The 27,864-nt window shown below is 45.3% G+C and overlaps 1 pseudogene; it reads right to left on the bottom strand.

The window, feature by feature from the left end:
- Positions 1–934: 934 nt before the first annotated feature.
- Positions 935–23,411, bottom strand: LOC120839483 (annotated as a pseudogene).
- Between the last annotated feature and the right edge of the window lie 4,453 nt (positions 23,412–27,864).

The raw sequence follows: 27,864 nt of genomic DNA, 5'->3' as shown, positions 1-27,864 counted from the left end.
TAAATTGTATATATTTTCTCTGCTCTGCTTGCTTAACAGGGTTGACCGGCAAAATATATTTCGCAATTCCTCGTTGTTTTCACCTTCAAAGAGCTTACCTGCCTACCTTGGTGAATTTTGTTGTACAGGGGAGAGCGAGGTAATTGGCACAAGCGAGGAATATTGGCCATCCATGTTTTTCGCTTGCTACTGAGATACAGGCACGCATACCAAATGATTGGCTTCTTATTAAGTGAACCCGCAGGAATGTAGTAGTGGCTCACTTGGAAAATAGGACAGCTTGCGTATTAATTACAAAAGTCGGGTTTAATATTTTCATGTACACCACAAAGGAGTAAAATAACATTCTAGATGTACTTTCGATAAGCCTGCTTTTCTACTTGCCTTTCTCTCGGAAATATAAACAGGTTTCGAGCAATGCGTGCCATCCACGAAGCGAATGTAATGGGTAGAAAGCATGTTTGATTAACGGTATTAGCGCAGGCTGTGTGATGTTATAGCAGATGATGCTATATGTGCACTAGACATTTTGCTAATTTACACAAGCACCAAAGATCATGCCGGGTTTGCAGGTACACTCGCTGCGCAAGGTATCGTCCATACTCGTGTGTACCTACATTCCAAGCCACTTCCTTGTCGCTTGGGGTAAATTTGAAAAATGTCTGTAGGTGTTCTTTCAAGCTATTTTATGTGATAGGCATCCCTGCAGCTTGCCTCCAAGAAAAAATTCTGAAGTATTGAACGAGAGAGTTAATAATATTCCGATTAACATAGACTGCTTTACAGATTATGTTTTTTCTTTTTCTAACGATGTAGTAGAATTACATAAGCAGAGATTGCTCTTCGAAAATGTAGTTCATATTAACAGAATGTGTATATTATCAAAACATGAGTGGACACGTGTACCTTCAGATGCACAAAGGTCGGGGGAGTTTTATTTCTGCTGAAATTTACATTCATACTCATACACAATCTGCATTACACAATCCCTGAATTGGGCACTGGTGACCTCGTCCCAACGATCTAGAGATTGTGCTACAGAGTAGGCAAACGCCTCGTTCTGTGTCATTTTAGTCCTTAAATGATTTAAACGTTCTCTCTCCATTGTGTCAGCCTCCCTTCTGCGTGCAGAATGGGGGGGTCCTGGGCACCTTTGTGACTGGAGTGATGACCTCCTCGAGGTGCTTGATGTTGATACAACCGAGGTGGACGGCGTGGCTGGGACAGGAGCCTCGGGGCTGCACTGCAGCTCTTCTTGGGCAGGCTCGAAGTCAGTGGGAATAGTCGAGTCGTAAGGAGAAGATTCCACCATTTCCATTAATAGACACTGTGCTGTGTCGCCCACAGGTGGTGCCTTTACGTTGGTGGTTGCCCTGCAAGTGGGATTAACATATGGGAGAGAAATTTAGTTAGACAGCAAATAAGGACTCATGTTTTGTTTACATACTTCCTGGGTCGGATATGTTTCTCGTAAAACGACATCATTGCCAGGAAGGCCCATTGTTTTTTCCGGACGAAGCCACTGCCACTCCTTGTGGCAGGTTCAATGGCGCGGACCTCCCGAACATACCTGTCGCGTACACACTTCCACGCTTTTTGTGCGTCCTCACCTGAAATAAATATGTTGAATTCAGTTCTCCCAAATGCAGAAGTGATACAAAAATAAAATGCTGAACAAGTTGCCATGTCAGTTAAGCCGCTTGCACTGCTTTTCTGTTTGAAGTCCTAAATAACTAGAGCGCCTCAATGTCTTTCTGTTTGGATGATGCCATCGTTTGTAGTACCCGATGGTGACAGCACGCGCTCACAGGGAAAATACAAAGAAATCGCAGGAAGCAAAATGTCGCCGTAGCTCCACCGTGGCCGTAGCACAGTCAGCGCCACGCGCGCGTGCAGGGACACGCTCTTTCACGCGCTTCAACACACACACACACACACACACACAAAAAAAGCGTTCGAAACAAAATGGCCAGATGTCGTCACGCCAAGCAAAGCGCACATGAAATCACCCTAGTCAACTTACCGGACTTCGTGCCGCAGGCAATGCGCACGGACTCCCAGGCATTCTTTTTTCGCTTGGAATCAATGTACTCTAGAGAACCGACGTCATAAAGACACTCGCGCTCTCTCACCGCTTCAATGAGCCTCTCAACCTCGTCCGTCGTCAGATCGCTCAGTTCGCACTCCGCGGCACCTCCGTTCGCCATTTTTCTTTCCAACTGACGCTCGCGCGAGGAATTCTGGGTGACGACCGTCGTCGGCCGACGCCGAGATTCGAGCAGCGCCTCCCTCGACGTGAGCTTCGCCGGCGCGCGCCGAGGCGCGTTACGTTGCGAGGCGGTCCACTTGTGTTCGGAGTATAAACTCTCCGTTCGCAGCTACGTCACGCAACGCGCTCGGGAGCGCGCGCCCGTCGACGTTACGTTGGAGTATAAACAGCCCGCCTCGACGTGAGCTTCGCTGCGTTGCGAGGCGTTCCACCTGTCGTCAGAGTATAAACTGTCCTTTCGTAGCAACGTCAGGCAACGCGGTTGGGCGCGCGCGCCCGTCGACGTTACGTTGGAGTATAAACAGCCCTTTAAAGTGAAAAATCTACCTCGTTCAGTGAAACACAGGTGCTCGCGGAAGCTGTGAAAGAAAGCAATACAAATATTAATGCTAAAGGAACGTTTAGTGGAACGCTGTGGCCGCAAGCTGCAATTTTTTCTTCCTTTCTGTTTTTTTCTTTAACATTTTGTTCTAGAGCATCTACAGATGCTGAGATATGCTTGTGTTCGAACATGGCGCGCAGAAAATTGAACGTTACAGCGCCAGGTAGATGGTGCAGCCAGCATAACATGGTCGAGTCTTGAGGACGCGCTCGTGCCCCCTGCTCCAGAACAACGAGTGACTTAGTTCTAATGGTTTCCCTTACAACTCGTTTGACATCATTGACCTCCTTGCGTACCACTTCTGTCTCCGACCACTGTGCCGTGGTTGCGTATATGTATATGCGTTGCTAGTTCAGAATTGGCAGGTTGGATTTTGTCATTTTTTCATGCTCAATTAGTCTATCATTCAAACACCTGGAAGTTTGCCCAAGATACTTATAGTTCACAGCGCACAAGAGCAGACACACTTCAAAAGTTTACTCACACGAAGAACAAATACTCTCGCTGCGCTGACTTTCAACTCTGGTCTGTATTGTGCTCAATCTTCATCGTCGTTTACTCTTATATATAACGAACTAATTCAAGCTACGGTTGATATAACTACGTAAGTTTTCCAATATAGTCTAACACTTTTTTTTGATAAAGCAACCCAAGGGGCGCTGACACTTAAGCTATCTAGCGTGACAATGTTCGCGGTTTCTATGATTTCTACGATATTGACATAAATACTTAAACCCACATGGTAAAGGTGTACACGACTCTCTCCTCACAAGGTACCGATTTTTCTTTATGGCCTTTCTAGACCCTGTGTGTGTTTTATTTTTTTTTCTCGTCGTTTGATACGCAGGAGTTGCTCGGAGCACTAACTTAATGTCCCAAAACATGCCACACTGCCATGTTTTGTTTGTCTTCGCTGGAATACACCTCTACCAAAAGTTTGTGTGTTTGACGGTTCAGAGCTTACTACGGGACGACGTGTACCAATGCAGCTAAGTTACCAAATCTACAGGAGTATTTTTCACTCATATTATTATCGGGTTGCTCTTCGCTCGCTAGCCCGGATTGAGTAGACGTTCTGGCATTGATACAACATCGGCTGTTTTTACCAGCGCATCAAGGTGATGTGTTCAAAGTTTCGGGTTCTTTAATAAAAAAAGTTAGCGCCCAGTGTGGCCCTGAACGGTTTTTTATATTGCGCTGTGCTCAGGCGAGCTGACATTGATTAGAAACTAAGGTCAGCTGCTCCACGCGATGTTTATGCGAAATGAATCTGCTAGGAGCAGTACCGTGACGCCACTGTCTTGTCGCCCGCCGCCCCAAGCTTCCAATGCGCCTAAAAACTGAGGGAGAGGAGGAGACGAGACGGAACGTCAGGACGCCGAGCTCTGGTTGGAATGATTCGGGGGTAGACCTAAGGCAAGCTGCCTTTGTCTTCACTGCTTTCGTAGAACGTGTTAAGATGTGGGAGCCAAACTGCGGACGCCAGCGTGCCATGTTCTAATGCGTTCTGTGTGTGCAGTGGAGACAAAGTCATGACGCATTAGGCCTACCCACTAAACATTCCAACCACAGCTCGGCTATCTGACATCCCCGCGAGCTCTCGCCGCCTCCTCTCTCTCAGCGACTCGGCGCATAGTTTTATTAAAGAACGAACGGAAACTGGATCTCACCAATCTAGTGCCAATAAGCGGAAACCGCTCGGGCAATACATAAAGCAACAAAGGCATATTCTTCGAGGTGATTACATTTCTGTTGTACAAAAATGTGCGGCTAGTGCACACCCATCTGTACATTTGTGTGCGACTGGGCTTTAAAGTAAGTCAACGCCCAAATTTATGCTCATTGAAATCAGTAGAAATGGTCTATAAATTATAGTGTCAGGAATTACCGATGATGAGGCGACGATTGAACAGAAACTAAATGTTTAATTTGGCGAACTTGTGCTGAAAAAAACAAAACAAAGAGGTTGCGTCGCAGGCGTTGAAGGTGGGCGAGGAGCACGATCGAGCGCAAGAGCAAGACTGACTCCGGCTCTACACGCGGAGCCCATTTTGTACGCGCGAGTGCTCCTGAAGCAATCGGCACAGAAATTTCGGCGTGTCGAACATTCTAGCCTCAAATAAGTGACAGGGTCAGGACCAAAACGCGATATTTACAGAAATAAAAACAGCACTTCCGTAGAGAGGAATCGAGCCATGTCCCTTTGCATTCGAGCCAAGCACGGAAACCGCTCGGCCACGGACGTACTTGCTCGGAGTCGCGTGCGCCTCCCATCTTTAAATAGAGCATCGTCTCGATGCACGGAAGCACAATAGTTCGAACCAAAAGAAGCGAAGGTGAAACTACGTAAACTTGTGGCACAGGGTTCTATCAAGCGTAATACGACGTCACCGTTTACTCTCCTATTGAGCACAGTACGTTTTGAGCCGCACGATGTGGACGACTTGAGGTATTGGTGGGCGGCGTGATGATAATCTTGTTTGTCGGGCATCACTTCGTAGTTAAGATCTCCGAGTTGTCGAGGTACCTTGTAAGGTCCAAGGTCCCATTTCAGGAGTTGCTCACTGAGACCGCGGCGGCTACTCGGTATCCAAACCCATACGCTGTCTCCGTTTTGAAAGTGGACGTCGCGGCGATGCAGGTTGTAGCGGCGCGCGTCAACACGTTGTTGGCCCAGGGGTACTCCGGCGATTTCTTCATGGTTCCCGATTTGCTTGAAAGTTTGCTGAACTCACCGAACAACATTGCCAAAATAGTATCCCAAATATTAGGTCAAAATAATTTTTTTTTCACGAAGTTATTAAATTTACAATTTTGGTCCTCACCGTGTTTTTCAAACTGAAAGTCTCTACTGGCAACAGCGAAAAAGTGACGTCAGTGGAAGCGCCGGAGTTCACTCTTTGGACTGTAGAATTTGTTCCCAACTGATTTGAAGCAGTTTCATGGTGTCAAATGAATGCTTTGGAAGCTCGCTCTAGGACCCGCGATCCAGCACGCAACAAATGATTGGCATATTCTATTTCTTAGACAGCTCGGTCGACTGGCAAGCTTGCCTTCCACTGACGTCACGGCACTGAAAAGTGCGGGTATATTGGAATGTTAGTTTTTGCATAATTTTCATTTGCCGATTTTGCAATAACTATTATGAATTTCGCGATACTAAATAACATACCGGAAAGGGTAAAGGCCGGGGAGTCAGAAAATATAGTTAGTTAGGTACCTCAAAAAATGGCCGGAGTGCCCCTCGGACTCCGAAGTGCTGACGAGCTTCCTCTGCTTGTTGGGTTATCAACTGGCCGTCGTCGGTTCCGTCGTCTGCTGATTCGTGAGGTAGCATTACGTGGAGCATCGTTGTGACCTTTCTCTCGTGCACCAGCTCGAACGGTGTAACTCCGGTTGTTTCTTGGACTGCCGTGTTATAAGCAAAGGTCACTTACGGCAACACTTCGTCCCACGTCTTGCGCTCTACGTCAACGTACATAAAGATCATGACGGCGATAGTTTTGTTTAGCCTTCCTGTTGGTGGGATTTGTCTGCGGACGGTACGCAGTGGTTTGAGCGTGGCTGGTGCTACTTAGACGAAGCATTTCTCCCGTCAGCTTTGCCATGAACGATGGTCGACGGTCTGTAATGAAGACTTCGGGGGCGCCGTGCCGGAGGACAATGGGCGCGATGAAAAACTTGGTGACCCCATTAGCCGTACCTGATGGAAGGGCATTCGTCTCGGCGTACCTTGTGAGATAATCAATCGCGATGATTATCCATCGGTTTCCTTCCGTCGATCCTTCTGTCGATGGTCGGAACGGTCCAAGTAAATCCATTCCGATTTGTCGGAATGGGACAGGTGACAGCGCGATAGACCGATCTCACGAGCCAATTTGACTACGCCACCGCTGCCGCAATGCATCGAGGGAGCTTTAGTCTTTCTGCACGTGCGACGACCTCGCTGGAGCTCTGCGCGTGTGAAGCATGAGGCGGCACGAGCCGTCTTGTGCACTGCTGCCTGCCTCCTGCGAACTAAAATTATGGCGGCGTCACGCATGCGTTCAACGCTTGGTGAGATCAATCTATGAGGAGTCTTCACTGGGCGCCATATTTGTGGGTGATGTCGACAGCGCATGCTCTGAACGAGCTCACATTAATAGGCTGCTAAGACCGACAATCTTGAGGGACCGGAATGCACGTTACAAAAGAACTGTGGAAGCTCGCCATCAGTACGCGCTCAGCAGTCGCGCACACAGCTATGGCCGCCAGTAAATACTAGGAAGTATTCACTGGCGGCCATAGCTGTGTGCGCGACTGCTGAGGGCGGGCTGATAGCGAGCTTCCACAGTTCTTTTGTAACGCGCATTCAGCACCCTCAAGATTGCCTGTCTTAGCAGCCTATTAATGTAGGCTCTTTCTGAGCATGCGCTCTAGACAGCACCCACAAATATGGCGCCCAGTAAATACTCCTTATTGGCTGAAGAAGTCCTGCCGGTCTCGTCAGTGGTTTCTTCCGCTGTTGAAACTCGTGGCAAAATGGGGTGTAGTGATGGACTGCCTTCGAAAGATTGGACCAGTAGTACTTCTCGCGTATCCTGGCAACAGTCCTGCTCTAGCCAAGGTGTCTCGCCGTCGGGTCATCTGTAGCTGGCTTGAAGTACCCAGGTGAAAATATAAAGTGGTATTTCAAGTGACCATTCGCTTTCGAGTGGTACCACTTGCAAGTCAAGTGGTACCACTTGCGCGGTCAAGTGGTGCCACTTCTAGTCGAGTGGTACTACTTGGGCTTTAAGTGGTACCACTTAGGCCTCAAGTGATACCACATGGGTTGCAAATGGTGCCACATGAGCTTCAGGTAGTACCACTTGTGTTGCATATGGCACCAGTTTGCAAAATCAAACATATCAAAAATAACATAAGAGAACGTTGTTGCTCCAAGTTCAATCTACAAAAGTTTCAGGTGTCTTAAATATGTTGTTGTTAGTTACAAAAAGTCAAGATCAGAGACAATGGCTGTAAAGATTTTTCAAGAAAGAGTGATACATCCACACTTATTTGAGACGCAATTCAAATATTTGGACAATAATTCACAGATATGTATAGTGCGATAATGGTCTATACATATTGATATGCTACATTTTGCATGAGTACAATATTCTGAAAACACTGGAGAATGATTCTTTAATACGAGGTTCACTAAGCCATTTGATATCTTTGAAATCTGTTCCCGCAAATAGTAATCCACTTCCTGGAGGTATTACAACAAGACGTTTCCTGAGCTCGAGCTCAAGAAACGCAGAGCACGGGGAGTCTTGAGCATCTCCTTATCCCTTCACAGCCAATGAGAATGCGACATTAGCAGACACGACCGCCGGTGAGCCAATCCCTAACCAGGAAGATAACGATTCACGCCCTGCGTTTCTCAAGCCGTCATTTGCCACGTGTACTGCGTGTACCCGTTGGGGGTGTTGACTCTTCATTGTTATATTTTCATATATTCGGATAACTTCGTCTTCTTCTATGCTATTTGTTCATTCACTTACTTCTTCTTCTTCATCATCATTTTTGAAGAAAGAGTCTCACGAGAGCAGCACAGGTGACTGGACGTTCCTTCCCGACCCGTCGGGTCCACCAAGGACTCCAAATTATTTTGAAGACGGGATGGACGTCGGATTTGGTATCAAACCTCCCCAAGACTTCCTGAGTAAACCAAGGAAGTCGGAAATTCCCTGGGAGCGATGGATTTCGCTTTTCGAATGTTCCATGGGCGCATGTGGTGTTCACGCACTGCCCTCGGAATGTCCTCGATACCTGCTAAGCCACTGCGTGAAAGCGGAAAGTCAACGAGTCTTCGAAACGTTGCCTTCCTCCCGCGTTGTCGCTGTGCCGTCGCCAGCAACGACGTCGGTGGCAGCCGCTTCTAGAACTCCGTCGACGGACGACTACCAAGAGGCAGTCAACACTATCAGCGCGCTTGAAAAAGACTTGCAACATCGACCAGGAGCGTCACCAGTTCCGCCAGCGTTATAAAAAGCCCGAAGAATCATTGTCATATTATTTGACTGCCCTACGGAACTTCGCAGTTCCGACCAGCTTCGGTCCTCAACAGGACAAAAAACATCAGGGAGCAGTTCACGGCTGAAGTTCTGCCCACTAGCATTAGAGAATGGGTGCTCCTGGACAGAAACATTCTTTTCGACGAAGTTATTGGGATCATCCTAAACATAGAAAAGGCCAAGATTTCGGCTAAGCAGCTGATCATTGCCACTAGAAACCAACTGACTTGCAACGTCACTCACGCCCTCGAACGGTCGATTGCCGTCGACAGTCTTCACGTGGAATTTCATCTTACCATCAGTCATCGGGGTAGAATTTTTTCCATTGCCATGATAAATGGCAAAGTCTATCGCTCCCCGAAGCCTCACGTGAGTGTTACTTCTACCCTGAGTAAATCTGCCTATCCTGCCCAGCTGCATAACTACAAGCGCGCGATCGATTCCATCGAGAGTAAGGACTCTGGAGCATCGAGCTATTCACAGACGAACGCCTAAGTGACACGAGGCAACTTATCGCGACGATTGGCTTTGCGTGAATTTTGGATTTGGTGTTGACCGCTGCCAAAGCTGCGATACTTTTTTGACCCACAGTACCACGTGAATCGGGGCACCACAGCTCCTATCAAGCAGAAAAATTAATGAAGCAGACCAAACCAACCATGGTAGCCACGGACATGGCGCAAGCGATTTGGAGTCGCGCGGTACTTGCCCGAAGGACTTATGGGGGCAAGGTGGCACAGAGGACAAAGAAAAACAAATTGTGGTGGCCCGGAAGGAACTGAGTTCCTTCAAAATTGGCCTTGTCATACACTAAAAAAAAAAAAAAAAAAAAGCCATTGAGTCTGTTTTCCCGCACAACACTCGGAGAGCCAATCCACGCAACTTACGGAGGCAGCTCAGCGAATGACAATGCCGAAACATATGTTTAGATCAAAATACACAGTCTGAGTTGTGACATTCAGCAATGCAAGCGTGATGTTTTGCATTGCTTAATGTCACAACTCAGACTGTGTTTTTTGGTCTAAACATATGTTTCAGCATTGTCATTCGCTGAGCTGCATCCGTATGTTGCGGTGATTGGCTCTCCGAGTGTTGTGCGTGCAAGTAAAAGCACAAACATTTTTTAGAGGTTGGGTAAATGAGTTGAATCTGCTCAATCACATGACTGTATTCCCAGGAGCTGTTAAAATATTAGTATTTTTCTGTTGTATTTGCAGAAACAGTGCAACATTGGGGACACCAGAACAAGGTGCCTGTTCAGCAAGTCATCACTAACATGTCAACAGACCTGTCAAAGAAGATCCAGGACTCCCGAAAAGCTCTGAAGTGCCTGGGATTTGAAGATTTTTAATCTTCATCAGCCCAAGTACCTGTGCTCTACAAGCACTGTCAACTGCAAAATAAAAGTAAGAAGGATTAACATCTGGCTTTGTTTTTGTGCATCTATGGCAATGGTACCACTTGCTTTTCTCTCGAAAACTGTAAGGGACCACTAACAGCCACGCCATGTTGTTGCCACTGAAGTTCTCCTGGTAGAGCACACCTTGTCGGATGGAGAAAGTTGGCAGTGTCAGATGGAGAAAGTTGGCGATTCCTTGTTCCTCTAGGTGCTTAATGCGTCCTCGTAGTTCAGGATCATCTCTTTGGAGTCCTGCCATGTCACATACATCTAGTGCTTCAAGGAAACACTCGTCTTCGTTGTCGTCAGTGGTGGCAGGTCCGGCCTCTACGGGGCCAATCACAAACTTGTGCCGAAAACGAAAACACAAAGAGGCAACGTCGCAGGCGTCGAAGGTCGGTGGAGTAGCACGATCAAGCGCAAGAGCGAAACAGACTCCGCTTCGCCAAAGGGAGCCTCTTTTGTTAACGCGAGTGCTTTTGGAACAATCGGCATAGGAGTTTCGGCGCGTAGAACATTCTAACCTCGAATAAGCAACAGCTAGGGTTCTGGAATTAAGAAGAACTCGATATTTACAGAAATAACATAAACGTACTTCCGCAGCCAGGAACTCAGCCGTGGCCCGTTGCGTGGGAGCCAAGCACAATAACTGTTCGGCATCGGACGCGCTTGTTCTGAGACGCGCGTGGCAATAAAACCAGTACAATGTGGCATAAGACCAGCCAAATCTTACTTCCTGCCGAAGCATCGACTATTGTTTTAAAAAATATCAAACGTCCAGTTAATACTGATTACACTTCAGTAAATTACGGCGGAAATGTAATTTACAATCCTCACCCCTCCCTGTTTTGATCTACATGAGCATGGTACAGGCGTGCGGTCGTGTATCACTACTGTGTTGTGAACGTGAACCAGGTTCGCGGTTGCACCGCGCAGGCTAAATTTCTTATTTACGGCTGGGAGACAAGTCGCCCGAAGAGGCAGACTAAGTTCTAGGCTGTATAAATACACACACACACACACACAAAATACTTCCATCTGCACTGCTATATATGTAGTTACTTACATTTAAAATTACTAGAACAAGAAAATTTATGAATTACAACTTGCTCCTTTAAAAAATGCTTTTCTTTCGGGGATGTTTGCACAGCTCATAGTATTTAGGATTTTGTGCTTTCGGAGTTTATTTCTCGCGAATGAAGAAGGTGTTTTTTGAACTTTATATACTACTGAAAATTCGGGGTTTATCGTAGTTCATTTTTTTATGTTCCAAGTTTTCTAAAATTTAAAGTTTAATTTTGCTTTCCTAATTCTCCAGAATTCAAGATATAATAATAAAAAAGAAAAGCTGGACATAAACGTACCTTAAATTCATTAGCACTGATCTGTATTGAGTGATATTGCTGCCGCTGCATTTTGCATTGGCGTTCTGCCATTGGCAATATTGACTGTCCCACGAAAAATTTTGAATAGAAGTGTTGCCTCAAACCCTGCCGGTACTTTGAAATGACTAAACTCCAGGACTTAGTTGCTAGGAAGCATTGAAGCTTCAGCTGAAAAAACTCTGTCGAAATATAGGGGTTCACAGCTGTCGGTCTTCTAAAAACATTGACCTTCCTTCCTTAAAGAAGCACCCAAATATTATGGTCCAGACTAATACTCTAAGCCATGGCTTTGGTTGTGACCCAGAGGTGTCATGAACCTTGTTCTGAACGAACCATGACAAACTGAGTGGTAAACGCTTTTTTTCAGTAGCCTGAGATTTCAACGGAAAGTAAAGTTGCCTCTTCTCGGGACCACTGACCCTGTACTTCTATAAAATTTATTTATGAAATTAAAATGATTTCGGACAAATTAATTCTAATAGACAAGACCTTTACCAACAAGTTTTTTTTTGTTTTTTTTTTCAAATAAGTATCTTCGGATTTATCCGAAAACAAGGAACTCTATTTATAACTCTATTGTCATTCTATCCCTTTCTTCCCCCTCGAGACTTGACAGATTTGTTAAATAACATGTGGCGTTGGTAAATGTTTACCAGTTACCTAAAAAAACGTATTCTGACGAATAAGAAAAAAAATTAGGTGGATTTTATTTTATGTGTACGCCAGGAGCAGAATTTAAAGGCGACTTTCTTCTACTTTTAGGCATATCCCACTCAGCCTGAAGCAAATTTGTTAAATACAAGGGCCACAATGCTTACAGTCTGATGGACAGAATAACCACCGAAGCTATCTTTGGGGGATATAGTACAAAGGACCACTGAAATTAACGAGACTGCTACTGTGTTTAAGAAGGTAGGCAGGCAACTTTGTGCTGGTATTCATGAAGGTCCTACATCTACGTGTCTGAACCTGCAGTTAGAAGCCGCAGTCTTTAACGTTCAATCGCAGCGAGACAAAAAAAAAACAAAAAAAACTCGTTTTTGTTTTTATGGCGGATGTAAAAGACGCGCATGTGAGAGTACAGGAAAGGTGTGTGATTAAACTTTGCATTAACAACATTTTTAAAAAGTTAAAAAGATAATAAAATGAAAATTTAAACTTCCTCTTACGTTCAGGAATGAGTCAAACATGATCTACTAAACCTGCCAATGACAATCGCACGATTGTATGTTGAACGGATAACTATTTTTTGTTCCAAACGGCGGATTCCAGCCAGCGCTTAAAGATCAGCCGTCGGAGAGCACGATGCATCTCGGAAGATCCGGTGCCTGAAGCGCGTTCAAGACGTCACGCAATTACCTTTGCGGGCAAACGTGCAGGAAAGCTGACTTGGTTGTGAGCTTCACAACCGATGTGGAGTCCACTAGTTACAACCTGGCCGTTCGGGACGCCCGTTCCCCGCTTCGGGCAGGTGTTGAATAGCCCCGTTCGGCAGGCCTCATGAGTATACGCAGCTTGCCGCCGTACTTCCGCGGAGCGGCGCTATTTTAACAGTAGTTTGACGAATGGACATTCGGTTTATTCGTTTTAAATACTGTCTTGATCTCTTTACGGCCAAGGCGTGATTGTCATTTAGACAATAAAGTAGGCGCAAGAATTTTGTTGCAGTACTTCTTTAAAGGGAAGCTGAATCAGAACTGTAAATATATCTCACACGTGCGGATATAAGTTAAACATGATCGACTCTTTCTCCTAATAATAATCGCAAGCTTGTTTTTCAAATTTATGGCTGTATTTTTCCATCTAAATGTTCGATTCTGGCGAGAGCTTCAAAATCAGCCATCGAAGAGCGCGGTGCGTCTCGGGATATCCAACGCGCCCGCGATTTTCCTACAACGTCATCGGGCTCCCTAGCGCCAAGCCTACCGTAGTAATGAGCGTTAACCCTTGGTGACATCAACGTGTTTCTACATCGCTTAGTCAGAGTACCCGAGGGATGTAACAACCTATCCCCATGAGATCACAGAGCAGGCGGAATGGCCGAGTCGTTCGAGGTATATGACAGAACTATGTCCGACCATCATTCCGAGAGCAAGCTGTTCTGCGGTGTACGCTTTTTGGGGAATACACTTGGCAGAACTCCTGGGTCAACCGATTGTCCCTGTTCTGTCAATTTACACTCTGCAGCACACTGGGGTTCCTGAGGTAGTCCTCAACTCGAAAATGCTTGCCGCACAAGCAATCAGTCACCTTCCACAGAAGCCCAGGTGGGAAAGAGCGGGCGGGCGAGACCTGTTTACCGGCGTCTCACAATTCACCAAGTCTGTTCTCAAAATCTTCTGTAACAGTGTTTTGGCATCCCGACATAAACTCGTCGACAAAACTTACCGAAAATTGTTTCGAAGGTAACGATATCACAATAAACGCACGCGGAAGAAGCAGAACGGCGGAACCACGAGATTGACGAGACCGAAATCACCGAGATGATGAATGAATGGATGCTGACGGCTGCAGGAAAGTAGTGCGTCGTCTGCTCCGCGACATTGTCTATAGGGTGACATTGACAACGTCGGTTTCGGGCGCAAGATGGCGGAATATTTCTATTTCTTGTTGTCGAATTTGACGGCAAAACACTTTCATATGCGACATCGGTAGGACGAGGCCATTGCTGCTTACCTCATTTACCATCCGACTGATCACAACGACCAGACTCGGCGAGGGCGCCAGCTTTACGGATGAAAAAAAATAACGCTTTCCAGGCACCATACCACTAGGCATCCCTCATTTATTAAAGTATGGAGCCTGGAGCGCGTCTTCGACTGGTCCGTTTAGCGTCCTAGGCTGTGTCCAGAATTTACTCGATCCGACTCAGGAGAGAAGGTTTAGTAATGTGGCGTTTCATAACTTACTTGCGCTTACTCGATGACGTCAGAACTCGCGTTCCAGAAGCGGGTTGTTTACTCCGGAGTAACTACTTACGCTACACTCCTCTATCGGGGGGTAACGTCGGATCAAATCGAGTAAATACGTCACGTGATCTGTTTGTCGTCTGCTTTTCCGCCGACAGCCGTCAAAGCTTGTTTGCTCCGTTTGCTTTGGTGGCAGACATTCGAAATAACAACCATTAAGGTGCAGCCATTTATCTGTGGTTATTGCAATTTTCTGTTTTCAAAGCACGAATTGACTGCATTACACCCAGACCGTGCACCTCACCCGAAAAGGTATGCCTGCTTTTATGGATCGTTTTCGCCGTCCTGCAACGCTTTTCGCAACCCGCTACGATAGCCGGAACTCAACAGTCAAGGCGATCGGCGCGCAGGCGCGGTAGCGGCTTCTTGTTGCGGAGGGCTTAGCGGAGGGCGAACCACGGTCTATGAAAGCTCCCTCTTATTATAAGGGCGCGAGCCTAAACAGGAGCTTCTCAGTATCCTGGCCCTCAGCGTTGTAGAGGATGCCGTATTCTCACTTTCAAAGTTGAAAATGTTCGAACGCAGTAAGTGGTGTGGAAGCATTTTTGCATGGTTTCTCCCAGAGAGTGAGTAATGACAGGATAATGATTGTAAAGCAGTAAAGGCTTCGAAGATTTCATGTATATGATCAGTCAACAACCGCGCCCCATCTCCCACTCCAAGATGTCGCCTAAAGCAGTTTGAAAGTTTTCTTTGAGATTTTGAAGTCATATTCGCGTCAAAGCGAACGTAAGTTGCGTATCAGTCTTGAGAAAGCCCCTTGGGCTGTACCGCTACCGTGTGGAAGCAATTTTCTGCAAAACGCAATCGGTGCCAATTACGATGCGTGGAAGATAAGCGTTTAGGGCATCTGAACCAGATACACAGCAATCGCGGTGATTAATAAAACAAATTTCTGATGTCTACTCGAAAGGAGTAAGTACCTTTGATCTCAATTTACAGCCAAAAGGAAGGTGAGCAAAAGAAGCCTGTTGAGTTAGCTCAGAAAACACCGCGTCGTCAATAATATTATCGTCTTTTCGAGTGCTTTCCCCATGATCACAAGAGATCGTCTGATATTTTTTGGTATCGCTGCTTTGTTTTCATTTTGCCACAGGCCAAGACGGCACCAATCCGCCAAATCCGCATAGCATCCAGGTGATTATCCCGGCCGTTCCAAAATCGAATCGCGGATCGTTTACTTGCGATGTCACGTGGTATTACCCACTGACGTAGGAGACAGGTTACTCGGGTAAAATTTGAGGCATAGCCCTATGCTGCCCATACCTCAAACGTGGTTCCGAAGTGGCAACAAATGACGTCAAAGAGGCCGAACTGTCATACTGTTCATGTCGCGTTCCTGGCGGTTGGTCGTAGAAATGCTAAGGGGGAGCAGCGAGCAGCACAAGCGAACGTGAGTGTCGACTTTGTAATGAGTCCAAACTTTTAGCTGCCGAAGCTTCCGTGGACTGCCACACTGGAGAGCGACCTGCAGCAGAACAGGCGTCTGCCACATACACCACCGCTGTTGGGACGCAGCCAGGATCACGACTGGCGAGAGCGGTAGTGTTTCAAATCTTTCCCAAATGGATCCGACGGTTCGAACGCTGGAGGCGGCTATATTTTAGAGAGCCAAGGCCAATAACCTTTACCCTGGAGTAAGATCGAGTAAATTTTGAAACACGGCCAGCACGGCACTTCTATGATGTCATCGGGCGGGAAATAGGCGTAGCTCAATCTACGAGCCCTCAGCACCCTAAAAAACACTAAATTACACTCATGAGCGGCCGATGTAAGTATTAAACAAGTGACAAAAGATTCCGACACTTACCATTGGTGCAGAATGACAGATGGCGCTACAGAACCTGACTGAATATGGTAAAACACGGACGGCGCTTGTTAGCCACACGCGAGTGATGGGTTCCCGAGTTAAAAAGCGGGGCTAGAACTCGTAGATTGAGTTATGACAATAAAACGAGGAGCTCCAAAAGCATGGAGAACATAATAGCGCTTCACGACAGGGACGAAGGGTAGGAACGAGACAACACAAGCACTTTTGTACCCTTTTAACGCGAGCATGGAAGCAAGCGTAGTCCGGTGAGGCAGCACGGCGGTGACATCGCTCGAGTATTTCACGCACCGTATCACATTGATAGTGGAGCCACTCCAGCACTGTCACTCCACCGCGAAGAAACGCGCACATCACAACAATTTTGCGACATTCCCTTGTCACAGGGGAAAAACTAAACGAACGAAGCGAAGGCATCGGCGTAGAGGAAGCGTGCGCTGCTCTCGTCGGGCGAATCTTACGCGATTCTTTAAGCGGGAGCAAAAAAAAAAAATGAAAGCCATTTACAACTTCCTGTAACACCGAATTGGAGCGCAGCTCTTGAGGAGGAGGAGGCAAGGGTACTGAGGGTTACCTGTTTTCGGGGGCGGGGGGGGGGGGGGGAGGGGGGGCTCATGTGACCTTGGGTGGTCACGTGACCCCCAGAAAAATTTTTTCCGCTAGGTTTAGCGGGGACATTTCTCCGCTAGGTTTGACGGGAAAATATTTCCGCTAGACTTAGCGGGGAATTTTTTCCGCTAAATCTAGCGGGGCATTTTTCCCGCTAGATTTAGCGGAAAACTTTTTCCGCTAAATTTAGCTGGGAATTTTTCCCGCTAAATCTAGCGGGGAAATTTTTCCGCTAGATTTAGCGGGGAATTTTTTCCTCTAAATCTAGTGGGGAAATTTTCCGCTAGATTTAGCGGGGAAATTTTTCCACTAAATCTAGCGGGGAAATTTTTCCGCTAGATTTAGCGGGGAAATTTTTCCGCTAGATTTAGCGGGGAAATTTTTCTGCTAGATTTAGCGGGGAATATTTTCCACTAGATTTAGCGGGGAAAATTTTCCGCTAGGTTTAACGGGAAAACTTTTCCGCTAGACTTAGCGGGGAATTTTTTCCGCTAAATCTAGCGGGGAAATTTTTCCGCTAGATTTAGCGCGGAATTTTTTCCGCTAGATTTAGCGGGGAAATTTTTCCGCTAGATTTAGCGGGTTAATTTTTCCGCTAGATTTAGCGGGGAATTTTACCTATAATGCACCGCGCGGTTACGCCGACGGCGACGGCGACGCCGACGCCGCTCAAGCCGGAAACGGGCCCCTAAAAGCTGCGCTCTAAAATTAAAGCCGTTTATAAGTCCCTGTAACGCCGGATTAGAGCGCAGCTCTTGAGGAGGAGGATGGAATGGTACTGCGAGATAGGATGGAAGGGTACTAGGGATAGGTGAATCCCTGAGGTCACGTGACATCAGGGGGTCACGTGACCTGAGGGGGGTCACGTTGCCTGAGGGGGTCACGTGACCTCAGGGGGGGTCACGTGACCTCAGGGGGTCACGTGACCTCAGGAAGGTCACCTGACATGAGGGGGTCACGTGGCCTGAGGGGCGTCATGTGACCTCACGGGGGGTCCCGTGACCTCAGGGGGTAACCCTTCTGAGGGTGGCCCTTGTGACCCTCGTGAAGGTAAGCATCGTGACCCTCGTGAGGGTAACCCTAGTAACACTTGTGAGGGTAACTCTCGTGACCCTCGGGAGGGTAACTCTTGTGACACTCGCAACCCTCACGAGGGTTACCCTCACGAGGGTCACGAGGGCTAGTTACCCTCAAAAGGGTTACTTTGACGAGGGTTACCCTCGTAACCCTCGTGAGAGTAGCCCTCGCAACCTTCACGAGGGTTACGAGGGTTACGCGCGGTTACGCCGACGGCGACGACGACGCCACTCAAGCCGGAAACGGGCGCTTAAGAGCTGCGCTCTAAAAGCACATAGAAACGACTGTACAATTCTTATATTATCCCACAAAAACTACCACGAAGAAACGCTCACATCGACACGACTTTGCGACGCCGCTTGTCTCAATGTCGAACACTAAACGAATGAAAAGGGTCGTCCAAGCGGGGCATTTAGCACGTCGACGGCGAGTAAGTTGGACGGCGAGACGATCGCTGAATTCTCACATCGTAGCACAGAACCTTCCGCGCACAAAAGCGGACACCGCAACAGATCTGCGACGTAAACCCGGGTCACTTCAAAACATCACCGTTCGTGGGCAAAAACAACGTTTAAAGCATCGCGCGCCATGTTGAAAAAGAATGCTCATCAAGCCTCGACATCAGTGACATTAAAGAATGAGGGTAAGCGATTTTCTGGCAGAGTGAGTCCAAGTGCTGTGCTTTGGCTTTCCTCACCAAACATTCGGTATTTTGTTTTGGCGAAGGTAATCTTACTATAGTGAACCAACACCCCATATAACAGGGCTGCCATTGGGAGGCCGATGCCGTCACGACGCTCCATTGCATCCTCATTCAAAAATCAGGTTTCTTTTGTTATCGTTAAATTCAGTTTAAATTATGTTTGCTTTCATTTCCTAACGAAATATTGATGTTTCTGAGGTTCTACTGCTACCTACGCCGTGTAGAAAAAGAATAAGCTTCAGAATTTGGCTTTTGTATTACTTTAAGGAAGCAAAAGTGATGAAACAATTAAACGTGCTGCAGTGTTTCTGTAGTGAAAATTTTTTTAGACAAGTAAATGACGAAGCACGTTGCGCGTAGCTATCCACTGCGGTTGCGGATGTAAACGTTGCCAAGGATTCGAAACTGCCTGAAAATAACAGAAGGCTAACTTGAAGTGAACTTTCAGTTTCGCTTGGTCTCTCCTTTTAACAAGTTCAACGCATTGCAACAGAAATTCTAAAAATGCATCGCGTGTGCGCGAGGTGGGTGCCCAGGAGTCTCGAAGAATAACAGATGCAAGGGCAAGTTCAGGCGTACAAGCAAACTTTTATTTATTTATTTTTATTGCACAGTACTGCTAACCAAAACATAGGGGAATCGTCGGAGAGGGTTACAAAAAATATATATAAATGAATACAGTTCGACACAATGAGCAAGTCGCTTGCTGAAAGGCGGCCAGCCGGTGCAGGAAGTTTTCAAGTGAATTTGAATTAGTGATGCTGGGGGGAAGGCTACTCCAATCGGATGTAGTTCGTGGAAAAAACGAATTTTTAAAGCAATTTAGGCGAACCTGGAAATCGTTTACGTATATTGGGTGTAAGCTCTAGTGTTAGTTCTGGTAGAGAAGCTAAACTTGTTGTCTCTGTTGATGTGAAGAGTGTCCGTGATGATCTGAAAGAGAGTTTTCAGCCTGTCAGTTATCGCGCGGTGGGAGAGAGGAGTCAGGTCTGTTTGTTTCATTAATGATGTCGGCGAATCGCACCGCCCATATTTATTAAAAACAAATCTTAAAGCCTTTCTCTGCGCTATTTAAAATTTTTCTATAATGATACTGTGTAGGGGTTCCAGACGACGCGTGCGTTTCCCAGTGTTGGCCTAATTAACGTTTTATATGCTAATAGTTTATCTTCAGGGGGGGGGGGGGGGCGAATTTAAGTGATCGTTTTAGTTGCCAGAGTATGGTTCTAGCTTTGGACGTAACACAAACAATGTGGGAGTTCCAGGAGAAGCTATTCGAAATGGTAATTCCCAAATACTTGTACTCTGACACGTTGTTAAGTGTATGTCCGTCTACGCTGTAGCTAAAAAGGTAAGGGTGTTTCTTTAGTGTTATGGACATAGTTACACCATTGGCGGCGTTCAAATTCATTTGCCAAGTCCTGCACCAGGAGGCCGCTTTAGAAAGACAGATGTTTAGTTTTAGCTGGTCATCAGGGGAATCAGCGATGCTATATAGAATACAATCTTCAGCAAACAATTTGATATTTACATATATTTGAACATAAGTTGTTAATGAACAGTAAAAATAATAGCGGTGAGAGACTAGGACCTTGCGGTACACCGGATGTAACACTGCACCTATTCGAAGCAGAACCCCCAAAGCAAACTACTTGAAGCCTATTTTTCAGAAATGCTTGTAGCCAATTTAGGATTTAAATTTTTTTTTTTAAAATATAGTATGAAGCTTCTGTAGCAGCTTAGTTTGCCTTAGCCAGATCTAAAAATATAACATCCACATGTTTGTTTTTATTGAGCGCGGAAGCAAAATCATGGACCGTAAGTAACAGCTGTGTGGTTGTGGAGTAGCCCCCTCTAAATCCGTGTTGGTGCGGACTTAGTATTTCATGTTGGTCCGAGAAAGCCAGTGATAGGCTTTCCATGTATATGTTCGAGTATTTTGCAGCAGTGAGATGTTATTTAAATAGGACGATTGTTAGACAGATCAGTTTCTTTGCCCTTTTTGTGAATTCGTTGTATTTTAGCTATATTCCAGTCACTTGGTAAATCTGCATTTGAGAGTGATTTTTCCAAAATGATACAAACATTTCGCTGTTCATCGAGCATACCGCTTCAAGAATGCATTCGGTAGCATATCGGGTCCCTGAGCTTTCTTACAATCGAGATTAATTAATAAATTGAGAACCCCTTCTTCTGTTATGACAAGATCACTCAGAGAGGCGTCATGATTACAGTGCGAAAAAATAGGATCCTCACCATTATCGATCGAAAAGACAGAAGCGAAGTATCTGTTAAAACCCGCTGCTATCGTTTTGCTATCCTCAGTAAGAATACCGTCGACAAAAAAAGCTGTGTAGGGAGACACGTTTCGGCGAAATGTGACGCCAAAATTTCGCAGGTTGCGTTTTTTATAAAATTAACAAGGGTTGTGCTGTGGTAATGAAATTTAGCATGTTTAATTTTACCTTTATGTTTCGCGACAATACGTTGAAGGGTGTGAGACGGTCGGTTTGGGTGCGCCCTTTTGGGATGCAATAAAACATAAACTTACAAACAAATAAAACTGTTTGAGCGCACAAGGCTTGTCAAGAAAGGGAATGAAAAAAAAATGGAAAGAGAACTAATCAAAGCTTTCTGTATACACAAAGCGGCTGACAGATGCGTAAGCATGCCATCTCTTCATCTGTTATCCAAAGAAATTATGTTTCTCGAAGGATGTGTGTAATGACCAATTAGAATTTTTATCAGTTGCATGTGTTTAGGCCATTGGCATCGAGTTTGACGATGATTCGTGTTTCAATAAATCAGTTGGAAGTTGGCGCCTGTTTGTGTCGTACGTGTCTTTTTTTCGTCCCGTTTGTTCGCGCCTGGGTTTTAACCCTTTTGGGAGCTTTTGTCAGTCTATTAATTTTTTTGCCCAATTGTATTATTTTTCGAAAAATCCAAGGACTCGTCTTGCCTGAGTTTATAATCCTTTTAGGTACAAAACGGTTAATGCCCTCGTCTGCAATGTCTTTGGATTTACTCCATAGCGTGTTTAAATTTGCGTGAGGGATACACGAGAACAAGACGAACCCCTCGTAATTTTCTCCGAGAAAGTCAAGGATGGAGTTAACACCTGCCTTGTCAAAATCAAATACGTTTTCTTTATTTGCCGGTTTATACGGTACCCGTTTGAATGGGAGTGTAAGAAGCACGCTTTTGTTTTCGTTTAGTCCTTCCTCAGTAGAAACTCTAGATGAATTCAAAAGTTTATGGCTAACAAAAGTAAGATACAGGATTGATTCCGATTTCCCTTGAATTCTTGTAAGTGATAAAACGAGCTGTTCTAAGTCAATTATAAACGCAAGATCTAATAAACACTCCGAGCTTTCACGGTCCGTTGAGCCTGCCGACAAGCATTTCCAATCCATATAGGGAAAGTTGAAATCTCCGGTAAGAATAATTTTATCATTACAGTGCACATGACTCAGCATATAGTTTTTTAGATCTTCCAAGAAGAAAATGTGGTAGCCAGAGGGTCTGTAAACAGTGCCTATTAAAAGGGATGTATTATCAATCGTTATTTTACACCCAAAAGCATTTCTGCTGACCGCTGCTGGTCAAGCTGCAGACATGATATGGTATTCTTTAGAGCCAATCGCTACCCGTCCTCCTCTAGTCAACCTGCCTCTCCGTACAACTACGTATTCGGGTGGTATAATTTCTTCATTTAGTATGTTAGAGTGTAACCAGGTTTCTGTTAGTACGATGATATCCGGTCCATGGAGAAGTATCATGTGCCTCCAGATCTTCGGTTTTATTCACAAGGCTTCTTACATTTACATTCAATAATTTGAGCTGGCTTCATGTAGGATTTGTTGCTGAGTTTTCGATGTGCGGAACTGGTGTCACTTGTTGGTCAAGCAGCTTAACCTTATCAGCAGAAGTATCACAGACGTAAACCGAGTCGCCAATGATCACAAAATCGTACCGTAGTTCAAATCAGTGTGTTTGCCCTTTGCCAAAATCCAGAAGTCTTCTTTGAGCAAAACGAACATGAAGGGGAAGATCCTCGCTGATAGATATGCCGCTATCTTTTAGCTTATAGGCCGACGATAAGACAGCTGCTTTCTGTTTGAAGAAGCAAAATTTCACGATAAGGGGCGTTTTTTATCTGAGCTAAAACGGCCAAAGCGATGGGCCCTTTCAATTTCAGACGACTGGATTTCCAGCCCTAGTCTATAAAAGCAAAGTTTTAGTACATGTTCCTCGGATTCTGAACACGTTTCTTTTCCGGTGTCATTGATTCCGAGAAACAGAAGATTTGATCTAACCGGTCGGGTTTTTGAGTCTACATATCTTATTTTCAGACCGGATATTTCTTTCTGCAAAGTAGAAACTTGTTCGCCGATTTCATTTTGCAAAGTGAAAACTTGTTCGCTGATATTGGTTGCTGGTGCGCTGGTTGAGCTTTCAAGTTTTAAAATATGCTGCTCTAGGCTTTCGACACGTTTGCCTGTTTTTTTCTGCCTTTCCTTCAGTTGTTTAATTGCCCCCAGAATCATGTCTTCTTCGGTTTGGAGATTTTTTACGGTGGCGTATACTTTCGCCGAAAGGCGAAGGTATACACCATCGTTCCGTTTCGCACCGTGTAAAGAGGTTTTGCACGGTACAAATGTATGCGCCACCGAAACTATTAAAATATCGGAGAAGATACTTGATTTCATAATCTAGATTGTGACGCACTACGAATTGTGGATTCGCCATTATGACCTGGACGCAAACCAACAGTAAAGTTTATGGAACTACGCGAATTCGCCACAATCCCAAAAAGCGTCGTGTGAGTCCTTTGGCAAGTAAAGTAATGATTTTGCTATTCGCTGGCGCTCACTGCATATGCCTGCAGCATTGCGTTCTGCCGTACATATACAGTCTACGATTCTTACTTCACAAACCTTCTGAAAAAACAATTGCGAAAGTAATGAACAAAAAAGACTAGATTTACTCCAGAGACGTCAATTTATACCTCAAGACAGTGCCCTGCAGTATGTGTTTGATGTTGCATTTGTAGCATTGGGTGCAATAGAACCTTTTGTTGCTGAGTATCAATCCAAGTTTTCGTATGCTAATGGCGGTTGAAATTAAGCTTTTATTCGACAACGACTGGACGTAAGAAGGTTATGGTGTTTCTTTTTTTTCAGTTTGAAGTGTGTCGAGAAAATATTACTCTGTAGGATGCGTTGACTTGAGTGAATCTCTTAATAAAATTCAGACCATTCTATTGCAATGAGTTGTCTGGGGCCTGCTGAAGCCGAGCATTCCAAGTATTCAAGTGACATCCTCAAACGCGTAGCGCCAGAAGCTTTTAAATTTCGTCGAACTGAAGTAGAATGATAATAAAGTGGACTAATATCTTGAATGTGCAGGCTCCGCATCGGAGCCTCTTCACAGTGTACTAGAATACTTGGGTAGTGTTGGGATCGGAGCGGCTCAGCAATGGGAGCTCGTGAAAGCGCTTCCCTTAGCTAAAAGTCGTTCAAAATCAGTACACTCGAAGTGTACTGAAGTATACTAAAAGTATACTTTCAGTGCAATCTTTATACTGATTGTATACTTTAAGTGTACTTAAAGTATGCTTCCAGTAAAAATGGCGGTGGACTGAAAGTATTCGCGACTCCAGCGACCTATAGGGGCGCCACCACCGAACAAACATGGCGGCTGAGTCCAGGTCGCGTCGGCTCGGTTGGGCCGCCTGAACAGGTGGCGCGTTCGATTTAACAGATTTTCTTTTGCTTGATGCCCAATTTTATAGCTATTTGAACTGAGACGGTTATGTGCAGCCAATGCACATAAACTCGCAGACCATAGTTTTCTTTTCCCGGTGTTTTTTGTTCTTTTCATGTCAAACTGTCGTTTCGGAGATTTCGTTCAAAACCGAAGCTATATGGGCTCTGGAGAGTCGGTAATATACTAATCAGTTTTCAACATCTAAGAAAAGCGGCAATGACCGCAGAATTCTTCCGCCGACAGTAATTGTCAGCCAACTCGTACGCCTCGACCATCCAACTTATCTGTCCGCGAAATCGAGCTCTTGTGCGTATCCGCGTTTAAGAAATAGCTCCAGTCATCTGCTAGGACAACAACACAGGCTGCACGAAAATTACGAAAATTAAGCAAGCGCTTCTTGAGCCAAGGGTCATGTCAACCCGCCGGCACCCCACTAAGCAGCTGATACTCGTATTTCAATTCAGGTTTTGTAGCAATCGAGAAGTCATTTGGACGAGCGGGTATGTACCGTATTTTCCGGACTATAGTCCGCACCCGGTGTATAGTCCGCAGGGGGAAATTTCGGGTCAAAAATAAAAGATTTTGCTTAGATAGCCCGCACCCGGTGCATAGCCCGCACCCGGTGCATGGTCCGCACCTGGTGCTTAGTCGACACGAAAATCTTCTCATAGATGGCACACGTTTACAAATGTCTGCTGTTTAGCTCACAATAAAGCCTATAATGTGCATAAATCATCATTAACATACACTTTCGTGCACAAAATTCGTCACGTCTCGTCGATCTTGAAAAACATAATTCCTGTATAGTCCGCACGCGTAGATAGTCCGCACAGCCAAAAATTTCAACTTTTAAACATGTATAGACCGCAGACCCCGGAAAATACGGTATTATATAACGTACTATGTCCCACTAAAGCGGTATTAGGATATTCTTCGGGTTGAAATATGAGCTTAGTTGACTAGCTATTAGGTGAACTGCTGAATAAAAGTATATTTGACAAACAGAGAGATACTACTTACTTAGCCAAATAGCTCTAACCGGCAGCACGGAGACAAACTGAAGAGAGTCTTCACTGGAGTTCACGCAGAACCTCTCCGCATTGAACTTTGCTTCGGATACTGAACGGAGAAAATAAGTATTTTTTTGTGGCCGGTCAAACAGAGCAATGTAGACGTATATTGCTGCTGGCTTCGACGGGGGTATAATATAAATATTGGAGGCTTGATAGATCAATATGCCGTAACAGCTTCTAACGTTGCGAGACGCGTCCCCCACCTTTTGAAAACCGAAAATTTCCGCCATTCATCATTTGCAGCGAGCAGGTTTCCCTGAATCAAGTAATTGCGAAATCAGCTCAACTCCTTCAGAGTGGTCCAGAGGCTTTTTCGACGAAAAGCAGCCAAGAGAATAGCCAACGCACCGACCGGCGTGGGTGGCTCAAACATGAAGCTAATCGAACACAACCAAACTCAAGAAAAACAGCTATCGAACCTTCCCCTTCACTTGACTGCAACATTGGTGTTCTCACCAGTGAAATGCCTCGTCTGTCGTTCTCAGTCCACCTTACTACATCCTTACAAAAAAAACCACTTATCAGTTACCAAGCAGTCGTCACTTTGAATGCGATTCGAGACAGACAAGAAATCAAAACGTTTTTCCGTGATTCCTCCCCATCCAAGAAATCGAAAGCTAGCGACCGTGTGTTGTGGAGTAAACGGGTTTTCAAACACGTGATGGAAGGAAACAATCTACTGAGGCTTCACCACACTAATGAACACTCAGGCAACCTTGAGAAATTTTCGGCCCTTCGTCAAATTACGTTGTTCGCCACCGCGCCGACAACACGTGTCCGCGAAAGCCACAAGAGACGCGGAGGGGCGCGGAGCGACCTGGACCGGCTGGTTCCCGGTTTTCCCGCTTGGTGGCGTCCGTTTTGCTGGAGTCGCGAATAGTCGTCCGTACAAAACTAGTACATGTAGTAAAATCGTAGTGCCTGCGGTAAAAAGTAGTTCAAAATCAGTATGCAGAGAGTGCATTTAAGTATACTAAAGGTCTACTTTCAGTGCTTGCAGTCGGTGTACTCAAATTATAATAACGGGTATCTATATATATATATATTGCGATTTTTAACATCAACACACTAAAAACGCGATAGATAGGCCGATGCCGTTTTCACAAAATATTTGTGGGGCTCGGCGGACATTAGATGAGTAAGTAAACGTCACAGTACGTTGTCTAATTAGCTTTTTTAATTGACAGTGTAATTGACCAAGTTGAATCTTCAATTTTAAAGGGGCTATGAATAAACACTAGCCATATTGAAACAATTTGCGAAAAGTTGAGTTTTGGGTTATTCATAGCTAAAACTCTGCCTCTCGTCGCCTGATTAAAAACAGCGCGCCGGACAGAGCGCAGGATGCTATTCTTACGTATTCCCTTCAGTCGAACCGTTGGAAGTATGATGCTGGAGCATCCACCAAAGGCACGCTGTCACAAGTGTGCAACTTCGTTCATGCTGAATGCGACAGCACTTTATGAGAGTTGTAACTTCACTAGAAAATTAAATAATGCATAGAACTCCAGTATGAGAAGTTCTCGCTAACACAAACAAACATGCCATCACCGATATGTCATGTCGAAACCGCTAAGTCAGTCTCCACTTTGCCTGCCCCTGCCGCGTGTGGCTCTTGAATCGAGGGAAAAAAAGTGCGAAATTTGATAAATAAATATCTGAAAGCCCCTTGCTGTTTCGTGAATAGTTTTGATTGTGTTAGGCTCAATAACGACTGCCTCTAAAACAGGGATAATAAAAAGTGAATTTACGAATTTTAATTACTTAAAAAAAATGTTGCCACGGTTATTCACCCATGTAATGTCCGCCGAGTCGCACGACACACCTGGAGAGTGCATCAACATGACAGTCAGCCCCCAATTGTCCTGAAACCAGTTGATTAAAAATTATCACCGGGTATAGCTGACATAATGTGACAAAGGAATGCTTCATTTCTCATTTCACTGCAGACCACGTGGTCCAAAAGTTCCCCGGGGAAACGACGGGCACTGCAATAGCATACTTACGTCGCAAATATAACATGGACTTACGCCTAAAAAAAAGTACAAATAGAAAAATTAGCTACATTGTACGCCACGGAAAGTAGCGTTATCTAACTTGTCAACATTTATTTTAGCTAGTCATTCCTATATATTTAGCAATTGAAAAGTCTACTTTTATTGCAAAGATAGCTTTTATTTTCCCTGAGCTGTATTTGTTACCTTTATTGAAGAATAAAAGTTTACTGTATAAAAACTGTTAGCACTATTCGGAAGCTAGGCGATCGAGGGCAATCGCACCAAGTGTTTAATGCTGCTGATGAAAAAGCATACATATGACTTTGTTTTCAAAGTGCACCGCCACTTGCGCCTCATAGGCTA

Source organism: Ixodes scapularis, unplaced genomic scaffold (genome assembly GCF_016920785.2).
Source record: "Ixodes scapularis isolate PalLabHiFi unplaced genomic scaffold, ASM1692078v2 ptg000187l_1___fragment_1__unscaffolded, whole genome shotgun sequence".
Classification (NCBI taxonomy): Eukaryota; Metazoa; Arthropoda; class Arachnida; order Ixodida; family Ixodidae; genus Ixodes; species Ixodes scapularis.
This window is presented reverse-complemented; position numbering and strand designations above follow the sequence as displayed.